Source organism: Zosterops lateralis (assembly GCF_965231275.1).
Source record: "Zosterops lateralis genome assembly, chromosome: Z".
Taxonomy (NCBI): Eukaryota; Metazoa; Chordata; class Aves; order Passeriformes; family Zosteropidae; genus Zosterops; species Zosterops lateralis.
The window spans coordinates 4,064,564-4,088,903 of record NC_139800.1 but is presented as its reverse complement, the minus strand read 5'-3'; the positions used below and the strand labels follow the sequence as shown (position 1 = coordinate 4,088,903).

At 41.5% G+C, this 24,340-nt stretch overlaps 1 protein-coding gene across 3 annotated transcripts in view; it reads left to right on the top strand.

Annotated features, from left to right (window-relative positions):
- Positions 1–24,340, top strand: part of KANK1 (KN motif and ankyrin repeat domains 1) — a 133,157-nt gene that overhangs the window by 19,120 nt on the left and 89,697 nt on the right. Inside the window, exons 1-3 of one of the 3 annotated variants that reach the window (XM_083883721.1) lie at positions 4,587–4,691; positions 5,886–5,979; positions 14,013–14,145. The gene's annotated coding sequence lies outside the window, so the exon portion shown is untranslated. Of the gene's footprint in view, positions 1–4,584; positions 4,692–5,885; positions 5,980–14,012; positions 14,146–24,340 lie in introns of those variants that run through there. The other 2 variants (XM_083883720.1, XM_083883722.1) reach the window with 2 other exon arrangements.

Genomic DNA, 24,340 nt, shown 5'->3' with positions numbered 1-24,340 from the left:
TGGCTTTTGCTATTGGAACTTCTGTTATTTGTATTGTGATAGTACTAACAGAGAAATCTCTGGAGAATGTCTGAGATCCATAGTGTGAAAAGTGTGCTGGACTCTTTTTGTGGAGTGTTTTTCCATTGTTTCTTCCGTGTGACTCATCTCTTTTAGTACTATATCCAAGCATCTTTTTTTAGCCGTTGGTTCAAGATAACTGACACTTGAAACAACAGAGTCTTCCTTGGTTTTAAAGTGCATTAGCTACCCATGTCTTCAACTGGCTTGTCACTTGCAACTGCATTCTGGTCCTGCCCTTTCAGCAAGGCATCTCTACCCTGTTGCAACTTGTTCAGAAATAGTTTATTTCAGGGAAACTCGTTCAACTAAGAGATATGAGATCTCTTCTCATTATACGTTTGAAACCATCTGTGCCTTTGGCATGCTGACCTCCCACCAAACTCCCTGTGCAGGGTAAGCTGGTGCCCTGAAAATTAATCAGGCAAGAGCCATGGTGCTTTACTTTCACTTTTTATCGCTGCTGATAAGAGAAAATCTTGAGATGATAGTGTCCTTTTCATGGCATTTTTTTCAAAACAAATGAAGCCCCTTCTTAAAATGCTACCAAGTGCTTATTCCTAGCTGAGCAGGTACTTTGCAGGGTGAGGAGGAATTAATTAGCAACCTTCTTGCTAGGTGGTGTCCTCTTTCACTGGTCTCAGATTGCAAAGGGTAAGAACAAGGAAAAAAAAAAAAAACACCAAAAGAAACCCTACCTGATTATCTCTTTGCTATGACTTGATGCTGGCCCACCCGAGACACCCTCCCTCTCTCTGTGTAGAACTTCACTATTAAGAAGTTGCCTTTCCCTTGGCTTCATTTTGTTCACTAAACATTGCTCTAAGAAAACAAGTCTTTAATTGCTGTTTTGATAAGCGTGGCTATTTGTTGAGAATAAAGCATGAAAGTAAACATGTCAGCCTTTTTTCCACGGTAAAAATGCAATTTCTGCAGCTACCTTTAGAAAAAACAACTTTTCACTTATGGTTGTGGTAAGAAGCTGTTTTGTGGCAGTGTATTTTGAGTGTTTCTACATGTCCCTCCTTTTCTTTGCTGAAACTTGTTGGCACTATTGTTGCAGGAGGTTTTTTGTTTATGGTACAGCTGTATTAGCACTGTGGCAGGGTACAGGCTACTACTCTTGACCCCTGGGGTTTCTGCAGAGGTCACAATGGAGGGGCTGGAATTCCTGCCTTAATTACATTGCAGCAGAATATCCATGCTGGTTTTCCCAAAAGATTAACAGGATGATACTGCTCTGCTTTGAAATGTGATCTCAGAGCATCCAGCTCTCAGGACAGCTTCTTTCATGTTTAACACATGCGTGGATTTTGTGTATTTTTAAATGACTAATTACTGCTCCTTGGAGTAAAATGTGACTAGTAGTTTATCACACTGTTGTTTGCTACTGCTTTTGTCTTTCTTACCAGAAGCCTTCAGTGCTCCACTCTCACGTGGAGTAGCAGTGAGGAGAAAGAGTTTGTTTCCCTGCTAATATTTTGAGGTAGCCAAACTGCACCCTTTATGCAGTTGCTGTAATGTACGGTAAGATGCAGCTCTACAGGTTTGAAAAATAAACACACAAAAAATTGCTCAGTGGTTAGGCTTGATAGACTGCAGAGATGCCTGCAGAATTGCAGTGAAACTGCAGGCACAGATGTTGCTTTCCTAGGACTCTGGGGAAAGCATGCTATGGAGAACTGTGTGCCTTTCCCTCCTTATATATAGCTTGGCTCCTGGAACAAGTAGATTCTTGGCTCCAGTACAGCTATGCTGTCAAATGTGGTATCAAAGTTTCTGCTCAGTTGTGAGCAGCTGGTTTATCCATCCTGGGCCCTGGTGTGGTCAGCAGAGCAGGAATGTTTTGTAGGTGCCCCTGTTTCATGCAGTGTCTGTGGTTTTCTCTGTGCTCTTGGTCTGGGATGGTGCCAGAGCACTTCAGGATGATTTGTCTTTTTTTTTTTTTAACTTCTCTATGCTAAGAGCACTTCCAAACTGGACTGCACCTCCAGGGAAAATATGAACATATCTGTTTTCACTGCCATTTCCCCCCAAAGCAGTCTAGTCTACAATCATTCTGGAAATAGTCACCCTTTATAAAATGATACAAGGCTCTTTCTTTCCTTCTTTCTCTCAGAACTTAACTACTGAGAAGGAAGACTGGAACACTTGTTTATGCACCTGAATTACCCCTCCTCCCTTTTACCCCAAATTCTGGTGTGGATACAGACAGGGCTATACATGACAACATTTTTTTGGATGGAAGCCCACAATAATACAGGTTTATTTCTGTCCCTGCTGATGAAAGTGTCATGAAGACACTCGCTGCAGGGCAGAGCAGGGAGGTGTTCATGTTTCTAGTGTGCTCCAGATGTTTATGCAATGTGCCTAAGCTTGCTGTGGAATACAAAATATTTGTGAAAGGCCCCCAGGTCTATCCATGGATAAGCTATTTGTCCAGGTTTTCTGAACAAAGCAGGAGAGAGAGCTTAACTGACAAGCCCTAATTAGCTCTGTTCTCTAGCAGCTCTTTCCCAGGGGAGTGACTTGGGGAAGGTTGTACCAAACTACTTCAAAACTGGAATCTTAAACTATAATACTGACTTTTTCCTTTATTTGTGTTTGCTGGAATAGCAAATACTAAAACAGACTGGAGAAATTCCTGCTCTTAAACAGTGGCAATTAAATGACTGCAACCAACATCTGATGCAAACTCAGATCTTTATTCTGTTTCCTCTCTTTACAACAAGCCACTTTTGTTTGACTTAAAGCATTTTCGTTGCATACCTCAGACCTTTTGAATAGATATTTTAGGTAAGGCTTAAGGTGGTTGCTCTGCCATCTTTCAATTCTTTTTTAGTTTATGTGGAGGAGGGAGAGAATCTTCAAAATAAAGCTGTCCACATTTTTCACAAATGTGTAAGTAAGTACAGACATTAAGGTTGTACATTATTTTACACTATGCATAAACCATTTTTTACAAAAACGTATTTAAAACTTAGCAAAAAATCTCCAGCAAGTTCTGGTTATATGGTCAAAATAACTTAAGACTGACCAATTTTCATATCTTGATATTTCATACTCGTGGAAAATACTGCCTTGAAATTTTACATTCTATGAGGCTACTGTTGCAACTTGCATTCCCTGATACACATGGTTATATTGCATAAAGAGAAGACACATTGTTGATACTACAAAATCTGGACTGAATTGCTCCAGTTGTGTGCATTGCTACAATTTCCAAAGTTTTAGAAGTATGTAATGATGAACTAGAGATGGATGCAGAGAGCTGGACTGCTTGAAAAACGAAACAGAAGAATGATTCTAGAATTATTCATGTATCTTTGCTGGAACAGTGTTCCAGATGCATGCATTGTCCCTAATACCTGGGGAATTAGCTAAAATTAATACCTTGTACTCCACATATATCTGTGCCAAGCACCAAGAATGAAATGGGCTGAATCAAGAACTCTGGAAGTTCCACTGTAGCAAGGGGCTGATCAGGTCAGTTGTCCAGAACAGCAACATGTAGAGATGTTGGTATCAAAGTAAGTTCAGAGGCAGTTGGGTTCAGGACAGCTATAGATGTTGTTGCATCTCACTTGGTCAGGAGTGCAGCTGGGTCTTGATTTTGAGGAATATGAGAACTTAGATAGAGAAAACTGTTATTTGACTTGCGTGTGCAGTTCTGTCATGTGAACAGTGTTTTCTCCCTCTTCAGAAAAAAATTTCGTATTGTTAGCCTTAAAAGTGCTGAAAATGTATATTTTGCAGCTCCAGCTGTGGATATTGGCTTGTTGTATTTTCGTTTTTCTTGTGGTTCTGCCGCCCCAAACTTGAAAGGTTTGAATGCTGCTTTATCCTTGAAGGGAGGACAAGGCTTTATGCAGGGGACACTTGATACGCTTGGTGTGAAGAGGGACCTGCCATAAGCACAGGGAGCCAATGGTGTGAGCTGCAGGTGCCTCTGGAGTCAGGACCAAACATGGTCTCTTTTCTTTCTGCTTCATCTGCCTGTTTACCTTCCAGTGGGGTTTTTATCCCATCCAGCCCTATGGATGGTCTGATGCTGCCCAGGGTCCTTGGGGAGGCACCATAGAGGTGTGTGAGACATCACCCTGCAGGTGGATGGTGGGATGTGGTTGGTGCTACATCAGGCATCCTCACAAGTGCCTCCTGAATGGGTGCAATGGGTTTGTGGGGTTGAAGGAAAACAAAATTACAATATTGTCACTGGTGGGGCAGAAAGCTTCAAATTCATGGTTTAACCTGGCTGAAGTCTTGGCTTTGAGCTGGCAGCACTGACATTTTATCTTGGTGACATTCACACAGTTAAGTCCAGAGAAAATTTCTCTCAAAGAAATTTTGTTCTCCTGATACCGCATGAAAAAAAAAAAAAAATTTAAAAAAATCTTTGCAATTGATGGTTGGGATATGATCTAAGCCTGGAGTGTCAGTGTGACTTTTCCATTCATATTGGTTTACGGATGAAAGAATGTGTGGCAAATACCCGGGGTAATTATGCATGTTTCTAATGTTTCAGCTTGAATAATACCGCCCACCTTCCCAGAGAGGTCAAGTTACTGTTTCAGGCATTGCAGTTAAATAATGTACCGTGTGCCAGAGAGAAACGGTGGACTAACAACCCTGTAAGTTTTTAATACTGGGAGTTTTTTGGGGTTTTTTTATTGCTCTTTCAGGAAATAGCGAAATCAGATCAGGTTTGTGTCACTGTGTAGGTTTTGGATTTACAATATATTTAAAATTTATCTATTTAAAATATATCTAAACGGGAGAGTACTTGTGGCTTGAAGTGGTGATTTGTTTTTGTATAGCAGCACTTAAATGTCGAAGGAGTATTAAAGTGTGTTTTGTGTGTGTGTGTGTGTGTGTGTGTTTGCCTGGTCGGTTTGTCTTTATGGTGCACAAACTATTTGCAAACTGCTGCAACAACCCGGACAGTCCCACACAACTCAAATTCTGCTCGGCAGAGTCAGTGGTGGGACGACAATTAAATTGGTGATTTTTCATCCGTGGTGACCTGGAGGCTGAGATGATGAAGCAGCGTTGCAAAAGCTCGTTGCTGACTTTTTCATCATCTGCATTTCCATTCCGTGCTCTCCCTCCCCTGCCTTTTGCCGGCTGCCCTCGCAAATGAGAGCCTGCAGCTTTTCAGGCAGAATGGGTTCTGAGGTTCACATTGCTTGGTGACCTTCATGTTTTATGCACCGTGTGGGCAGGTGGAACTTTTGCATGTTGGTGACATTTTTTAGCAGTTCAAGAGAAATACACAGTGACAATCACACTGTGCACACAAGTGTTTTCCCCAGTCTGCTTTGAAAGATGGTTGTTAGACTACAACCTTAATGTCTGTGAGCTGGAGCATGAAAATCTAGTGTTTAGGGTCTTGGAGAGGGGTGGTGGTGTTCTGTGTGTGGAGAGAGAGTGTATTAATATTGTAAGGAGAGTCTTGCTACTGATTTTTTTGGCAGAAAGAACAGGAATATTGCAGGATAAGAGGCTGGACATGACCCAGCCATGGGCACTGACAGCCCAGAGAGCCAAACGTGTCCTGGGCTGCATCCAGAGCAGTGTGGGCAGCAGGGCCAGGGAGGGGATCCTGCCCCTCTGCTCTGCTCTGCTCAGACCCCACCTGCAGGGCTGCACCAGCTCTGGGGGCCCAACACAGGAAGAACATGGAGCTGTTGGAGTGAATCCAGGGGAGAGACACCAAGGTGGTTAGAGGGAAGGAGCACCTGTCCTGTGAGGAAAAGCTGGAAGAACTGGGATTGTTCAGTCAATAAAAGAGAAGGCTTCAGGGTGACCCAATTGCTGCCTTTCAGTACCTGAAGGGAGCCTACAAGAAAGATGGAGGGGGACTTGTGACAAGAGCATGTAGTGACAGGACAGGGGGGAGTGGATTAAAACTGAAAGAAGGTAGGTTTAGATTAGATATTAGGAAAAAATTCTGCACTGCGAGGGTGGTGAGACACTGGAACAGATTGCCCAGGAAAGTTCTGGGTGCCCTATCCCTGGAAATGTTCAGGGCCAGCCTGGATGGAGCTTGGAGCAAGATGGTCTAGTGAAAGGTGTCCCTGGCCATGGCAGAGGGCGTTGGAACTAGATATCTTTAATGTCCTTTCCAAGCCAAACCATTTTAGGATTCCAAAAATATTGCCATTTGTGTATGCTGCTTTTAGTAGAGTTCCTGATCAATGCCATTGGCTGAGTATGAAAGCCATAGGTAAGTTTCAGAAGAGAAGAACATCCTGACCAGCACTGCCTGTGTCCTGCTTGTTCTCTGCTTGTCTTGCTCATGCTTGGACAAACTGCTTTGTTTCTTAGGGACACTGACTGGGTTTGAAATTTAATTGGGGAAAGCTGTTCTGTTGAGGGCTGGTGGTGGAACTCTGGGGAATAATCTGTCCTTTCCTTGGAGGCCATATACTTGGTTATTTAATTTTCCTGGTCATTGAATCCTTGGAAATGTTTGGGTAGTTGTTGGGGGTTTTTGGTTGTTGTTGGCTTTTTTTTTTTTTTTTTTTTTTTTGTCTACCATTTCTCATTTAAAATGTCTGGTTTACTGTTTTGTCTAGAACGTGGTGTTCTTGAAGGCATAGGAACATACAGTAGTTATTCTGGATTAGTTTGCTTTGCAGGAGGTAAATTCAGAATGACCTTATTTTTAGCTCTTCTTCAAGTAATTGATTCAGAACATCTGATGAGACAGCTGTCATATCTGTGGTTTTGTTTTTGTGTTTTTTTTTTTTTTTTTTTTTTTTTTTTTTTTTTTTTTTTTTGGGTTTTTTGTTGGTTTTTGGTTGGTTGGTTGGTTGGTTTGGTTTATTTTTGGTTTTTTTGGGTTTGTTTTTGTTGGGTTTTTTTTGTTTGTTTTTTTTTTTGGAAAAGGGAGACAGAATTGCGATGGCAATGGCCCTCAGCAATATGCAACTTTTGAGGACCCTTCTTGTTGCAGTCTGCTGCAGTGAGGAGCGTGCCACCCAAAATCATTGTGCAGCTTAGAGTCCATAAATTCATTGTGTTTTCAGAGCTTTAGGCCGAAAATATTTCTCATCTTAGTTCATAACTTCCACAGAGCTATGACCAGGAGTGTGTGGACAGTATTGAGGATCATTCCTAAACAGTGTTGGATTTTGAATGCTGGTCTACCACAGCCCTTCCAAAATTCCCATCCTTTAGGGATATAAACTTTAGAATATCATGAGGAAGATGGTCATAAGATCCACTTGAAAATCACTAAAGACAGCTAGGTAATGTGCACATGGAAAGCTCAAGCTGCAAAGAAGTAACCTGGTCCAGGGTCCTGGGTCCAGGTTTGACTTTGTGCCAGAGGAAGATGTGAGCTCTGTTGTTGATTTTCACTCTGACTCAAGGACTCAGGATGTTGCCTGTCCCTAAGTAAAGGGAGCTTCAGCCTTCAGGCCTAGAGATGAAGGAGTGAGGGACAGGAATTCCCTAAGATGCAGGTTCTTGGCATGCTTCTAGAGCAGACCAGCTGCCTATTGTTAGCTACAGCTGTGTTACACCCATGGAGAGGTGTAGTGGTGACTGACATCTGGGGAATGTTTTCATATTCTCTGAGGATGGGGAAAGAGCACAAAGAGGTGTTTTGCCGAGATACTTGCTTTTGTCACTTGAAATCTAGCAAAAAAAAAAAAACATTTTTGGGAATCATAAAGGTTATTAGTGTTTCAGATCTGCTGCTCCTGGAGATAATACCTATCAATTCTGTATCTTTAAGTGAATTTTAAAGGTTGAGATATTTAGTGAAATATCTTCTGCCTTTTAAAAGCTTCCAGGTCCCTTTCCCTCCCTTCCTCTGCTTGACCAGAAAAGTAAGCGTCTCTCCTCATGTGTCTCACCTGGGAACAAGGCAAGCAAGATAGTGCTTTATGATCCTTTTCAGTTTCATCCCCCACCTTTGCAGTTCCTTTTCATTGCAGGACAAAAGAAATACCTTCATGCCCTTTCCTAATCTCTGCTTGCCTTAAGGAAGCAAGAACAGATTCATCATGTCTGTTGTTGCTCACCAGCAGTATTTTATGATATGGTGATGTAAACAAGCAAAGGATATAACTGGGTAAGAGATGTAGTACAGGATATAATTGGTGTAGGGAGCAAAGTTAAAAGGAGAAGAAAGGTAGCTGAGGGTCTTTCCAGTTTTCTTTCTTTTTTGAACCATGTTTTTAGGCAACTTCACACCAGTGCTTCTGTTGTGACACCCTCCTCTCCCTCCATTCCTTTCCTAACATCAAGTATCCCACCTAGACTGGCCCTGTAAAACACATCTTGCTTTGAAGCTATAGAAAACACACAATGTTTTTAAATCTGGGCTAAGATTTGGTAGCTTAATTTTGCAGTCAGAGAACAAAGAATTATGTCTGCCTGCACATGGGCATGTGTGGGGGAAAAAAAATCCTCACAAAACAAAACTCGGGTGTATTAATCTTTATCTCCTCAGTCTCTGGGTGTGAATCCCTATATAGGTGAAGTCCAAGAGAGCAGTCTCCCTGCAGATGGGAGAAAAAAAGGTGAATTCCAGCACTGTCAGTGAGGCTTCATCTCTGGCAGCAGCCTTGGTTGTTGGAGTGGATGTGCACTCTGTTTCTTTTCAGAACTTTGCCCATTTCTGGTTAAGACTCAGGTGTCTGTCTGCCAGCTGAAGATCTCCATTGCTGTGCTGGTTGTCTCATGGTGTTGTTTGTCCTACAAGGCAAAGGTTTTCTCTCACAAAGCCCAGTGTGAGCTCCACAGTTTCTGTAGGGAAGGTTCTAGAGCAGGAGTGGAACATGCATGTGACTTCTGAGTGTCCACTGAATGCTGAATTAACTTCACCTGACGTGACACTAAAGCTATTAAGATTCAGCCCACGTTTGTATGGCTTGATGGGTTTTGTCACCATCTTGACCAGTTTTTGTTGCTTGGAGACTGAAGTGTTCACCTGTATTGTCATTTTAACTGTGTACAATTCACAGTTAGCTTGTGGGTAAAAAAAGAAAAAAAATTTAAAAATTGAAGGAAAGCACCTTTTATTAGCCAGTGTTAAACTCAGATACACCCCATATGTTTTGACAACATTTGTGAATATTTTGAAATGAGTTGGGTAGAAAATGTGTCTTTTATGAAACCTTTCTGTTTTTCATGAGCTGAAGTATTTGTGTGAAGACTGCTACTTTAACACCTATTTATCAAATGCAAATTAATTCCTCATAAGTGAATTATTATGGTTGTTTATAGTTTTTTATTCATCTGTACTGCATCTGGCAGACTTATTTGAGTGCTTGTCCTCTCTGCTGAGACTGTGAAAATCTCAAGGACTCTTGATACTGTTTAATCGATGCGATTTCTCCCCGTCTCAAGGCAATGCCCTCTGTTAGACAGTTGTCCCTGTGCTTTTGCTACAAGAAAACAGCCTACGTGTTGAAACCAGCCACCAGCCTCTGAACACTGTGGTGCAAACCCAAGGTGAAGCTGCCCTTCCCTGTGCTCTGACCTCTGTGCAGAGCTGACAGACACGTGAGAAGCCAGCCTTGCCCACCAGCTTCTGGCTCAGCTGGTGTATCCCATTTACCTGCAACGTGAGCCACCTCACTTAAGCAAATCCTGAATTCATGGGACTGTGTTTTGCAGAAGGTCTGTGTCTGTGGAGAGAGGCCCATTTTAAAATACCTATTTGCAGGGAGGAGAAAGAGGGAACTAGACAGGGGCTCTTCAGAATCTGAAATTCTGTTCTGCATGGCAGTAAAACACTTCCCTGACTTTGGGAATGACCCTTCTGTGTCTTTTCACTCTTTATTGTGGATAGGTGTGAGGCTGTGTTCTGCTCCCAGTTGTATTGTGTATCTGGTGTTCCCCTTCCCTGTTTTGCTCTCTGGTTGTTCCAGAACCAGTTCCTACTGAGACTGGAGCTTTAAGCTACTGCTGAGCACATTATTCCTTATTGAATGTGTTTTAACAAGTCAAAAGGAGATCAAAGTCCATTTGCAGTACGTGAAGAGCATGTCTTGGTACCAAGAGGTGGCATCAGGTACAGTAGATAAAATGTTCTGGCTTTAGCCCAGGACCTGTTTTATCTCCAGAAAATTGAAATCAAAGTCGGTTTGGCAACAATTTAACTTCTACCCTGCTAACAACCACACCATTACCTTCTGTTTGGAGCTTACTAAGTGGAGAACATTTACTCTAGTGCTAGAGGGTTTCTCCTTGGTCTGTTTTAATGTGTCTGTTAAAATGTGGCACGAATTTCCATAGCTGATTGTCAGACAATCACCATTATCATTAGACATTGCTCCTCTGAGATCCTGACCTGAACCTTTTCTTCTGGAGCCCAGGAGACTCTCAGTAGGTATTACCTTCTCACATTCCTCCTCCTAACAGCTGAGGATGCTCAGGAATTGCTTGATTATTTTACTGTTTGTCAAGGGTTAGTGCAGTGTGCAGCTCAGTATTGTGTGCTGAAGACACAATTTCAATTATGATTTCAATAAAACACATTATTTTCTGAAAAGGAAACACCCCTCTATGGAGGGCTCATGTTTGGTGTAAGACTCTTTAATGTGAAAGAGATGGGAGGGGGGGTATCCAAATGGCAATACACCAACATTGGGAGATTCCTGAGCCAGAGCAGTCATGTTACTGTGCTGCCCTGCCCAGATTAATTAGTGTCTCTGAAGGGGTAATTAGCTTTGTGCCACCCAGACATAGCCTTAGCTATTTCCTTTAGTCATTATGAGAACTTATGTCAGTGAAATGTACCGAGGCTTAACTGTGCTTTTGACTGCTTAAGGGCTTTCTGTCCCAAAATGTAGAATAGAAAATAATGCCTTCACCACTGAAAATGTTAGATTCAGATTTATTTAAAAATAATGCTTCCTTCACTCTGAGAATGTAACTACCCCTCTGATGGTGCACAGGACATCTCCAGCTGACTTAGCACTGCTTGTTGGACACAGCATCTGAGGCATATCTCAATTAACTATCCAGGCATGTCCTGGGCACTTGAGGGGGCTGGTGTTTTTTCAGGCCAGCATAAATTCCTCTTCAGATAAGTGAATCAGGCTGCTGACTGCTGGAGGGAAGTCTGTGTGTTGGAGGAGTGTGTGGGCGGAGGTGTTGAACAGTGTTAGAATGGAAAAGGGGAGAAGATGGAATACATGTGTTATTCCCATCTGAAAGGAACTTGTCAGGCTGGTGAAGTATGCTGTGAAACATGTGGACCTTTTGTTAAAAATGGTTGACACCACGTCTTTGGGACTTTATATCTGTTGCATAGCAAGTTTAGCTTAAATCTAAAAGGTTGTGAAGGTTAAAGCTTCATATAAAAATTGCAGCTTTATCAGTAAATGCACTCCTGTTGTATATTCAATATCTCTGCTTAGCTGTTTGACTATGTTTGTTATCATTTCTGCTTTTCTTTCCTTTTGCTTAATACTCAGTTATGCTAATCACTGAGTAAATTTTCTGGCTGGAAATGAAATGAGATTGCCATTTGTGAGGCAGTTTAGAAGAACAATTACTTTTTTATGTAAGATGCCTACATCCATTTTGTACAGATTAAAATTTTGCTTAGTGTTACATACATTTTTTTAAAATACCCCTTGTAACAGAATGTTTTCTAAAGCTTGGTGTTTTTATTAATACCTGTTAGGTGTGGTTTGTTCTCCCCTTAAGGGAAAAAAAATGGGTTTACAGTGTACTGGTTTTTTGTTTTGGTCGTGATTGGGTGTGTAGGAGTCAGATGATTGTGTACACATGCATGCTGCGATTTGTTTGGGGTAAAAAGTGAAACTGAAGCATTCTTTCTGTCTGGTGTGGAAAACAGTCAGGTACCTGGTAAGTCTGAGCTCCCAAAGGATTTCTGACTTTCAATCAGTCCTCTTTGACAAAAAGGAGCAATTTCCCCAAAATTGTTACTAGTTCATCTTGGGGCTCAAGCCCTGTCCTGGTTCTGTCCTTTGGTGTTGGATGGTTACTGTGTTTTCAGGCTGATTTTGAACAGGTGTGGGCACAAACTCTCTTCAGATAAATTTATACAGATTGCCTGGTAGGGAGTTAATGCTGGCTGTGGGACAACGAGCAGAATGTGAAATCTGTTAGGAAAAAATTAACCCAGGAGAAACACTGGAATGATCTTGACTGCATGGTATAGAGAGACACATGGCAGCAGGGGTTTGAAAGTCAGGTTTTTGTGACCTTGAACTGTGGCCCAGGGTGTATAACTATTGATGGAACGTCTGGAAAGTGCTGTACTGCTTTATACAGAAGAAGTGTAGTGGAGGAGGTTATAGAGAAAAGGAATGATTGTGGTACTTCCTATAATCTGTGAGTATAGAGCTCCAAGGATATAATTTGTTTCCTATAATCTCAAGTTTCCTTAAGCAGTTGCAGTCTTTATTATTATGTAAATGGAGATGTTTGTAATCAGCTTGGAACATACCCCCATTATAAGAAAGGCATTTTTAAGGCATATTCATTATCATGAATAGGTATCTTGCTGTATAAAACAGACATATTTTACATAAATAGCTAAAAATAAAAGTAAATGTGTTAAGAAAGTGTCGGGGGGGCGGAAATTGCCATTTCCTTGGAGTAATTTAAGAACACTGAATACTAATTTAAGGCTCATCTAAGCTTGAGGCTTTTGTGTTTCTGATTTTTTTAACAAATGTAGGTGTCCAACTTAGTTTCCCCCTCCACTCCTCCCAAAGACATGGACTCTTGTAATTTCCCTTCAAATGCTAATTTTTATTTTAGTTTATGAATGTAATGAACCCTTAGGAGGCTTTTTTAAGGATTTGTGAACAGTGTAAGACTAGAACAATATATCAATTTTTAATAAAAACTCTGTAATTTTTACCTGGTCTGATTTGCTTGCACTCCATTAAGCCCCCATCTCTGTAGTTTGTACAAACTGGGACAGAGATCACTTTGCATGTTTGTACCAACACTTTAGGGAAGTACTTCACAACTTAGATGGTCAGAAGCATCTTTTACCTGAAATTAGTCTTTAAAATTCTATTGAGTAACCATGCTAGATAAGGATGAGTTTTCCAGCTGGCCCGTCACTCCTCAGGTGTCAAATGTCACATCAGCAGTGGCTCAGGATGCAGCTGACCTGGACTGTTGCCTGTGAGTGATGCAGGATATCTCTGTGCAAGGAACCCTGTCATGTGTGTGTGTTTGTGTGTTGATGTGCCTCTAGTTTTGGGAATTTTGCTCTTTTGGAGGATTCAACACACTGAATGGGTTGGAGCTGAAAAACAAGTATCTAAACCTTAGTGGTGGGACATCTTTGGTGAATTGCTGTGGGGGAAGAGAGCTGCCTTGTGTGCTGTAGTGGTGCAGGTATGAACTCTGCTGCTGTTGGAGTGTCATTACTCAGTATGGGTTGAGTGCTTGTGAGATGGGAATTCTGAAAAAAGCCTGTCCAGGAAAATTAGCTAAGAAACATCTGTGAATGTTTTTCCTTTTCCTGTAGTTTATAAAGTACCTCCATGTGTCTTCCACATACATCAAGATCCTAGTTTATAAAGTGCTAATACTTTGCTCACATGGGCTTCTGATGCATTTCCCAGTTTAAACTAATCCAGGTTATGCACATTTACTGCTGTGTCTCTGTAACTGGTGTGGCTGGTGCATCCTGACATGCCTGCAGCTTTGTTTCTGTGCATTCACATGGACTGTTGTTTGAACAAAGATTTAAATTGGGAAGGCAGGGCAGGGTGACACAGCTGTTGCAAGATGCATGCTTTCTCCCCAAGGTGCTGTAGCCAAAATGTGCTTGAGCATTTCGCCTTGGAAACAAAAAATAACTTAGCCTTTCATTTTTGGTGGCAATTTCCTTATTGTTCAGCAGCAAGGCTCTACCAGGCATCAGCAGTTTTAAGCACAAGATATATTGCACAACATATGCAATGATTAATTGGTGCTTTTAATTTCTCTTCTTGTAGGATGACTCTCAGGTTCCTGAATGTGCTGTCAAATGCTGACACAGTGAATTAGCTGAATCTTCTGCATTATGTCCGATGCTTAAAAAGGCCTAAAAGAAAGTAAAGACTGGCACTTCTGTTACAGTCTTTTAAGGTAAGATATTATTTCTTTTGCCAGGATAGAGGGAAGAAGACAGACAAGCTGTCCATGCCCCACCTCTTGGTCTCTAATCAACCTGTTGTGGTTTAGTCCCATACAGCCACTTGCTCACTCACCACTGGGATGGGGGAGAGAATCAGAGGAGTGGAAGTGGAAGGAGTGGAAGGAAAAACCTGTGCATTGAGACAAAGCCAGTTTAATATGGAAAGCAAAAGCCTTGCAGGGAAGCAAAGCAAACCAAGGAATTAATTCACCACTTCCCATGAACAGGCAGGTGTTCAGCCATCCCAGGAAAGCCAGGGCCCATAATGCGTAATGATGACTTGGGAAGACAAATGTCATCACTGCAAATGTTCCCTCTTCCTTCTTCCCTTTTCATGTGCTGAGTGTGATGCCATATGGTCTAGAATAACCCTTTGGTCAGCTGAGGTTATCTGTCTTTGTTGCCTCTCAATTCCTTGTGCACCCCCAGCCTCCTTGCTGGCAGTGTGGTATGAGGAGCAAAAAAGGCCTTGTCACTGTGCATGGACTCAGCAATACCTAAATGTCCATATTTTATCAATCCAGTTACCAGCACAAATCTAAAGCATAGGTTTTTATCAGCTATTGTGAGGAAAATGAACTCCACCCTAGTAAAAATCAGCACAAAACTACATGAACCTAAAGTCTTGTATTGGACCCAGCTATCAGTATTTGTTGGTTATAAGCAAATTCACTGACTTCAGTAGGACAAAATCCATGCAATTTGAAGAAGCATTAATGAAGAAGCAATTTATTTTCTTTTCCTAAATCACTAATTCCACACTCTTAAGTTCTTGTATATCTTTCCATTTGCATGCCTTAGTTCTTCTATCTGTGTATCAGAATTAATTAGTAGTAGTGGTCTTCAGTCCCTATAGAATGCCTCCATCAGGAAAAATAAAGCTATGGAGCTAAACATGACTGTCAATACCATGTTTATACTGTGCCCAGTGAGCAGCATGGCTTCTTACCACTGCAGGATTGTTTTGGTGACCAGTGACTGCATGTAAATATGCCAGAAGGACAGGGCTTTATAGATATTTTTTCCTCTTTTCTGTGCAAAGATCAAGTTAAGAGCAACACCAAAGGGATGGCCTGAATGAAATCTCTAAGGAAGGAAACCCAGATAAGTAAAGGTTGTGTAAAGGTTCTTTGCTACTGACTCCTGAATTGCCTCAGGTTTGACAACTGCTGTTTGAAGTGGCAGCTGAATCCTGTTTTTATTTACACTTGGAGTGTCACTGCCTGCCCACCTTATTACATACATTGCAATGTTCTGCAGAGTTGGATGAGAGGTAAGACACACCTAAAACTGAACTTCTTTGGAAGAGGAAGGATTTAGTCTCTTGACAGTTGTGATTACCTAGGATGGCTAATTGCTTTTCTTGAGCTGCTCTTGCAGCTTTAATCAGAGTGCAAACAAGCAGTGGGGACAGCTTGTTTGGCTTTTGAGTGTGGAGTAAATCTGGGGCTTACAGATGTGGGGTTGAACTGCTACTAGCTTATGGGGCAGGTAAAGGGCTCCTGAATATTCCAAAGACATGGAGACACCAGCTGGTTTTCCTCACATTTTGAAGCTCACTAAGTGTGCAAAAACAGATCTCCTGACATTTGTCATCACTCTGTGACCTTGCCATTTACATGGGTAGGAGGTGTGTGCTCTGTGTGTGCAGCTGGAAACACCCAGACTGACTCTCTCTGGCTCTGTTGTGTAAAAGCAGTTCAGAAAGGGGACAGAAGGTTCTGATTAGGAAGCCTCTGTGCCCTTCCACTTGCGAGCCTCACACCAGCACATTTTGGATTGGCCCTGAGCCCTTGCTCATAGAGCAGTATCTATTCCTCTTTGCAGGATGCTGCTCTTTACTTGGGTGTATCTGGGCTCTTGCTCTTCTGGAGATTATTCTTCTACCAGGAAAAGCATTTGTATATGGATTTTATCTTTTCCAGTGGCAAAGAAGTGTTTTGATACAGAAGGAGAAATGCTTAGAACAGGCAGAATAAGGAAACCCACTGTTGCTATGACTGGTTGCAGTTCCTGTGTGGCTGTGTGCTGCAGCCACATCCTGGCTGTACAAGCGGACACCCTCAGCCAAGCATGGGTTTCTGAGTGAAGCAAATGTGTGCATCTATGCCCAGAGGGGCTCTCAGGTTGCCTTTGCAGGTCCCCAGACCTACCAATGCACTGCAGCAGGTGCCAGTAATGTAGTGCAGCCACAGCCTGTGTGTCCAGCCAGGTGCAGTGGGTGGCCCTGCCAGGTACAGGGTGGGAACTGGGGGCAGGGTGCTGTAGGGAAACACACCTGCAGAGAGAGAGGAAGAGTATGATTGCAGGAGGGCTGGAAAATCCATAGCAGACTTGTATCTGCTGTCAGGGAGCTGACAATAGGGATGATTGCTGACTGCCTTGGAAAGTGCAGTCACTGAGAAGTGGACAGTGTCAGCTCTTGTCACCAGAATATAGAGAGGAGCAGAGGATGAAGATATTTCCTTTTCAGGTGCTCCAAGTTCTATCCATACATCCATGAATATGTAACTTTCTTTGTCCCTACAGGGAGTGGCATGGTGAGTTGTCCTGTAGTGCTGGGCAGGTGCACAGGGCAGAGGAGCGCAGGCATTACTGTCAGTAGCCATCAGTCCAGAGATGTGCCACCAATTAAATGCCAGTACACGAGGCAGGGTTACTAATTTAGCATGTTTTGGGAGAAGTGGGCTTAATTTTTCTTCACAAAACACAGTATTTGAAAACTGGGCATGGTGTGATGGTAAGACAACATTTCATTGTGCTCAAGGCGTTTTGCCTTTGTACAGATATTGATACCTGGAAATACTAATGTGAACGCCTCACTGAGGTGCAAAATGCATTTTGCCTGTGCATTACAAAGCCAGCATCTCACTGGTGTGATACACTCCATGCGGAGGGCCCAAGAGCATTTTGTCTATTTCTGAACTTCACAAAATGTGATCCCTGTGCAGGTCACTAAAGCACTGCACTTCTGATAGGATCACAGACTTTGGCAATGTGAGATGAGCAACAGACTTAGAAAATTAATTTTCACTTATAAACCCATGATTGCTTCATTGGGATTGTCTGGGGTTTCTCAAAGCTGTGTCCTGTAGCCTTGATTTAGCTTTGATTTTAGTAAAAAAAAAGGGTTTACTGCAATATCATCAGATTCAAAACAGCATTTTCACTTTTCACGGCAGAAACTCAGCCTATTTGAGAAGGAAAAAATTCAAAACAGCAACCAACCTGATGAAGAAAGTCTTGCACTTCTGACAGATTAAAATACAGACAGGTTGAAATACAAATGCTCAACAATCACCTTGCTTAGCTGATCCTTAAGCTGTAGGTTTTTTACACTTCTGTTTATCTTGAAAAATCTGGCCTTTGTGAGTTTTCTGTGCTTGCTGGAGCAGTTAAATTGGAGTTTTACACATTGATTAGTTGGCTTCAGAGGTCTCTGATATACTTCCATGTGCGAGGGAGATCTGATTTTTGAGAAAATATGTCTATTGTAAAAGAGTTGATTTTTCTTCTCTCAACATCTGCCAAATTAAACACAGCCACTTTATTTGACCAGGTATTTCCACTTGACTAACTTAAAACAGTTGTGGCTTAAGCTCTGGGTTCTTTCATCCTTCCTCCCCTTATTTGTGGTTCTGCTTAAATACGCCACAAGGTCACCAAAGCTACCCAGCCGTGCTGTGTTACAGTTTCCTGTTGGGAAAGATGGGACAGGAAGGGCTTGTGGATATGATTGCCTGGTAAGAAATACTGGAGGTGTAAAACCTGTGAGTGAAATAGAAATGAAGGCCAGCTTTGAGATGTGATCATGGCAGGCAGCAAGACAGTGATTAGCTGGAGATGGGTTGAGGGGTAGAAAACAAAAGGACCCAAGAATGTAGCCCCTCTCCACCCTGCCAAGGCATCAGGGAAAAAGTAGATAAGAAATGTAGTCTTTAGAGTTCAGAATATAGAATGATAAGGTAATATGGTAGTTGTCGTAGGCTGCATGCAAAGTTTGTTGGCTTTGTATCTCACGCTGGTTGGTCACTGTAAGTTAGAATATTCAACACAAAAGGAGATATAATGGATTGTAACAAGGTGCTCCCTCTCTTGCTCCTACCTCTCTTACTGCTCCCTCTCTCTTACTCTTACCGCTCTTGCTCTTACCTCTCCTTCCCATCTTAGCTTTTTTACCTCCCTTACCTCATTCTCTCTCTCTCTCTCCCCCTCTCTCTTTGGGGCTTCCCTCCAGCTGAGGCTGGTGGCTGAAACAAAGTCCTTTTTACCCACAACCCTTGCAATAAAACCACGTGTTTCTAGAATGTCTCAGGTCTGCAGAGTTCCTTCTCCCTGCCCTCCACGGATGCTTCTACTGCTTCCACCTTCCCACATGGTACAGAAGGATTTTTTTCTGTGTCATCTTGTCATGCCAGTTTGCCAGAGAGGCAAACCTGCAGGGTTCCACCTGGAGGGGTGCTTTGGGTGTGAAAAGGTTGTCACAGTGTGGTGCCAGTTGCTAGAGGGAAGCCAGCTGAGCAGCCCCGACCTGGATATTGGTGTTCAATATACAGGAGTCCATGTCAAACTGCTGGATGTTAAGATGTTGTGTCCAAGAGCTCCTCACTTTTTGCACACAATTCCCTCACTAATGAAGTGAAACCGTTGCTTGGCTGAGGGTGTCCACTTCTACAGCCAGGATGTGGCTGCAGCACACAGCCACACAGGAACTGCAACCACTCCTAGCAACAGTGAGTTTCCTTATTCTGCCTGTTCTAAGCATTTCTCCTTCTGTATCAAAACACTTCTTTGCCACTGGAAAAGATAAAATCCATGTACGAATGCTTTTCCTGGTAGAAGAATAACCTCCAGAAGAGCAAGAGCCCAGGTACACCCAAGTGAAGAGCAGCATCCTGCAAGGAGGAACAGACACTGCTCCATGAACAAGGGCTCAGTCCAAAATGTACTGCTGGTGTGAGGCCTGCAGAAGAAGGGCACACAGGCTTCCCAGTTATGACAGCTGGTCTATTGCAGAGCCTTCTGCCCCCTTTCTGATCTGCTTTTATTCAACAGAGCCAGAGAGAGTCAGTCTGGGTGTTTCCAGCTGCACACACACCCACACCCACATCTCCTATCCATGTAAATGGCAAGGTCACAGAGTGATGACAAATGTCAGGAGATTTGTTTTTGCACACTTAGTGAGCTTCAAAATGTGAGGAAATCCAGCTGGTGTCCCCATGTCTTTGGAATGTCCAAGGTCCATGATTGTTTCTTGCAGTTCAGGCTTTCAGGTGCTGGAGCCACTGTGGATGGGAGTGGTGCTACCAAGAGCAACCAACTGGTGTCATACCATATTTTGGTGAATTTGGTCTGTGAAAGACACCTCACCTCTCACTTTTTGACTGGCACAATAAGTGCTGCTGACCTATTATTTCAGTACAGTAACTACTTCTTTGTATTGATGAAAGGGTTGTGTGCTTTACTGATTTATATGGCTTGTGAAAGATTTTAAAAACTATGTCTAATAATCTTTGGAACAACCGAAAAATAAATTAAAAAAAAACTCCCACCAAAACATCTTTGGGCTGTAGTTCTTTTGCTATCAGAACCTGACACCAATTCAGCAACTGTCAAGATTTTCTGAGAATGACAATCAGTTTCTAGCATAGAAAGTAAATTTTCTTGCTTCATGTTTTAATATTAACAAGTTCAGGTTTTTGAGTTGTTACCTATATATTTTTTATTTCCTCTTTTGCTCTTTCTCTACATGTATGGCACAGGAGTAACTCATCTTTCTTTCTGCTAAATGTACTTCTAGTTTTTCAAAGGGGATGCTTTGTCCACTAGGAACTGTGTCTCTGCATGCTAATAAAACTCACTTTATGCCTTTAAAATGTTTATTCAAAGTGGCCTGGCTGGCTCACAGTAGCTGTGTGGGTGGACTGTCCTTGGATTTTGTCAACTTAATTTAGTACTGCACAATACCCAGTGATGGAAAACAGCTATAAATTGTCTGTGTGTGGCCATGCATTATTGATAAAGGGTAGAAAAAGCTCTACAATTTCTTTATTTGATGTTGTTAGTGCAACAACTGGCTGATTTGTTAAGACTTTTCCCCCTCCTATTGGCAGTAAAATATCTCTTCATTTTGAACTCTGAGTTTTTTGAACTTTGATTTATATGGGGCTGAAAACTTCCTTTGTCTCCAGTGTTACTAAATGTAATGGAAATAATTTCACAGAATAGAAAGAACCTTAAGTTCAGGGGGGGCTAAGCAAACAGTAAGTTTGACTCTATGCTGAAGGCAGGACTTTCCTAATTATCTCAAATATTTAGAAATAGAAAATGGAGTATGTAGTCTCACAGTACATTTAGAAGAAAAAATGCTTTAATATACTTCATTTGGCACATGCTTAGAGAAAATGCTTTACAGTGAGTTCAGTGTGCTTTGTAATTTCAGTGTTCCTTCAAAGTTTATGAAAAAATCTCAAGCCTTAAATCTGTCAAGCCTTTTTTCCTGTTGACACTTATGATGAGTAGAGACTCTACTGAATATCATTTGCATATAAAACTGTGCTGTAAACTAAACAGTTCTTTCCCTGTTGTTGAATGAAGGTACAATGAACTGCTGAAAACTGGAAATTAATAAATATGTAAGTAAAAAAAATAACTTGCCAGCAAAACTACAAGAGCCTTAGTCCTCCCAACAGATGTCCAGCACTGAAAACTTCTTTCAAAGCTATAATTTTTGGAATGGTATCTTCCCAGAGGTTGTTGTTGTAATACAGCCAAGGGAATGTACAGTTTGTGCCAAGGAAATATTATATTAGAATTATGCAATTTTATTTCCTTCTTTTATGTTTGTAGATACATATCCTTTGGTAGAAGCATTCCAGACTTCTGTAGATTTTTTGTTTTGTTTTGTTTTGTCTTTGTAAAAAGTGTCAGAGTAGGGAATTCACCAATTATATTGGTGTTTATAATGGTTTCTTTTGTTCCATGGGGAATTGGTGTGTATTAGTCTAACTTCCATATTTTTGCATTTTTTTAAGGTTAGAAGTTATTAAGTAATGAAGTAATTAAACTGGTTGTGTCGTTGCTGTGAGAAGGCAGGAAAAAACATTGGTTAAAAGACTAACATGACTGACAGAGGCTTGCTAGAGATTTACATTGAGAATGACTCATTCTTCAAAACTTTTTCATTTTATGATGGAAATTGTGGAGTAAATCAAATACAGTGGCTATGAGGGATTAAAATGCAAAACTTAGGAATTCTTACTGGCTTTGTAAATCTGACTCCTTTACTGTTAATATAAAATCATTTATCTTGAAGCAGTCTCGAGGCTGTGAATAGTTAAATGAAAGCTTCAACTCTCGAAGAAGGTTATTTTGATATTCAGTGTCATTAATTTTGTGGTTTGTATAGAAAGCTGTCATGGAAGAGGCACAGCAGATTTTTTCCATTGGTCATCTGGTAGATTTGTGGTAATTCACTTGATAAATCAAAGTGCCAAATTTTGCTATAGTTTAAATACTTACACAATTCAGATGTTACACAAGCATCTAAATATTCTGTGATGGTTGAAGAGGATACCTTTGGTTTGATCCTACAGCAAATACAAACAGTGGACATTGACTTGCCTGTGATTCTGGTTTTGGAGCAACTGTGCAGCTGTATATTTTTAGAGAAGGGCAGGCTTCAGCCATGTTACTACAATTCTGTTTGGACAGTTTGAGAATATGAGTGTGTGTGTAATTTCTTCTGGAAACAAGTACACTTTGGGAGTGAAATACAGTTTTGAAAATCCTTTGTTCCTGTTGTTTGTTTGAAAGAGCATCTTTCACTGGCATGGTTAGAAGCTACTGTAATGAAAAACTGTCAGATAAGAAAATGCTCCAGAGTACAATGGGGTTGGATTCTCCTCCACATCTGCTCACTCTTCAGGCAGTGCATGGATGGTGTTATTCAGAACTCTCCATTTACTCCCCCTGGAAGTCAATCAGCAGTCTGACAAACACATGCAATTTGACTTTTATTTTCTTCATGCTAACAAAATATGCCTTGGTTCAGGAAGGTTGAATGACTTTTGAAAGTTACCTAGATTAGAAATGTACTGTGCAGGTGACCTGAGTGTTGCTTGCTGCCATCCAAAATTCTTGGCCCTTGGGAGGGTCATTGTGGAGGATGATGGGATGGATGAGGTGGTAAAAGATCAACTTCACGACTGATCTCTGCAGGCTGTGCTCAAAACACAGGGACAGCTACAGATGTTGCAAGGATGGCATGATGCAAAAAGACCTGAAAGTAGTTGGTTTTTTAAAAAATAAATAAATTTAAAAAAGCTTAGTTTTTCTAAGAGAAACCAGAGACTTTTCCTAGCAGTCAGTATGAAAAAGTGGTAGGAGAAAAGAGAGGCAGGTGACTTGTGAAGAGAAGTTACCTGAAAACCTTGCTACTTTTAAAGTGGTATTTCCCATTCCTTTTCAAATGCATCAAACGAGAATCTTTTGTTTTGTTTTGTTTTGTTTTTTCTTTCCATTATAGGAATGGGGAGGAGGCAGAATCCTTCAATTATTTTTGAAAGGCCCTGCCTAAAGTATTTTCTTTTTAAAAGCATAAGGCAGGAGAGTAAAACATGTGTTGCTGCATCCATCCCCACCCCAGAGTAACGCCAAGTGCTTTGTCTCTGACAAATTGCAGTATGCCCTGCTAAAAGGGAAAGAAAACTGCTTTCCCCTCTGTTGATAGAAAAAAAAAACAACTAATCTGGTTTGGGTGGGACAAACTTCACAGACCTCTTCCAGGTTTGATTATTAGTGCAAAACCTGTGTTGGTTCTAACACAGGTGCCATTACCTCAACCAGCCAGGCTGCAGGGCACACTTGTTCTGTGAATCACAGAGACATCACTGTGGACACAATATTTTCTCTTTTTTGTTGTTACACTGTATTGCCCTCCCCTAATTTGAAAGTGATGGGGAATACACTGAATTACCTCCTGATTCTTTCAAATTACTCTGTCCACAGTGCAGTTATCTGCTCTGAGAGGCTCTGCACTGGCTGAAACTGATTCTTACTGAATTTGCAGAGAACTTTCAGCTGTAAAATAGTGAATTCTCTGCAAAACATGCTTTAGGTAGAATTATGTCCTTGTCTAATGTCTGTAACCCCGATAACTAATCATGTTTTGTCCTTCTAGAAGACTCTGTTAATGATCTTTCCACAGAGAACTTGATGAGACCTTCATTGCAAAATGCAGAGCACTTTTTAACCCTTCCCCTCCCCACAACCATTTCGGCTGGCAATATCCATGCAAGTTTCCATGCAATGTGGTGGTCAAGGCATGTTACTCCTCTGCAATGTCCACAGAACACAGAGCTGCAGGTTGCTCTCATGTTTTCCTGCTGTTCCTCTTTCCTCCTCTCTTTTGTGCTGCTCTTAATGAGGTGCTAGGGGATGGCAGCACAGATTTTTCCCAGCATACATCAAAGCAAACACATCTAAGCTGGATGCAGTATAAACAAAACATTGTTAGATATGGCAGAAGAATTGCTAGGTAGGGAAAAACTGAGTTACATTGCTTGGGAAAATGATTGCACCTCTGGCTAATTACAAAATAATTGAATGAGCAGTTATGTGTTGCCTCACTGCAAGCTTGAAGTACCTGAAACATGATCTGGTTTTTTTAGTGCTGAAATTTGCTATAAGATAGAAAACTGAGTAAATAAGATTTGGATCCAGCATGATCCTGAGCTGTTCTTCAAGGTTCCTTACCCTTCCTCCTCCTGGTTTATCCTGGGATATTCTTGTGCACCTGGAAGACTGAGCTATAAAAATGCAGCTTTGTTTCTGTTTTATTTATTTTGTGCTAGACAAATGGCATTCCTGAAAGCTTTCTCTAGGGTGCCTGTAGCAAAGGCAGTGCTGGCATGTGAGGTTTCAGGATACAGAGCAGGCTGAAGAACATCCTTTTAAAGGTGCACCATGAATGACCAGGCTTAATGTGTCTTATACCCAAGGAATTTCCCCCTCCCCAAAAATTTTTGAGGTATGTACCACTTTAAGGAGCCTGTGGTTTACTTTGGAGTGAAATCACAAGTTATTTCAGGTTTTATTCCATCTTCTTCTGTTTTCCTTGCCTTGGCCTTGAATGTTTTGGCATTT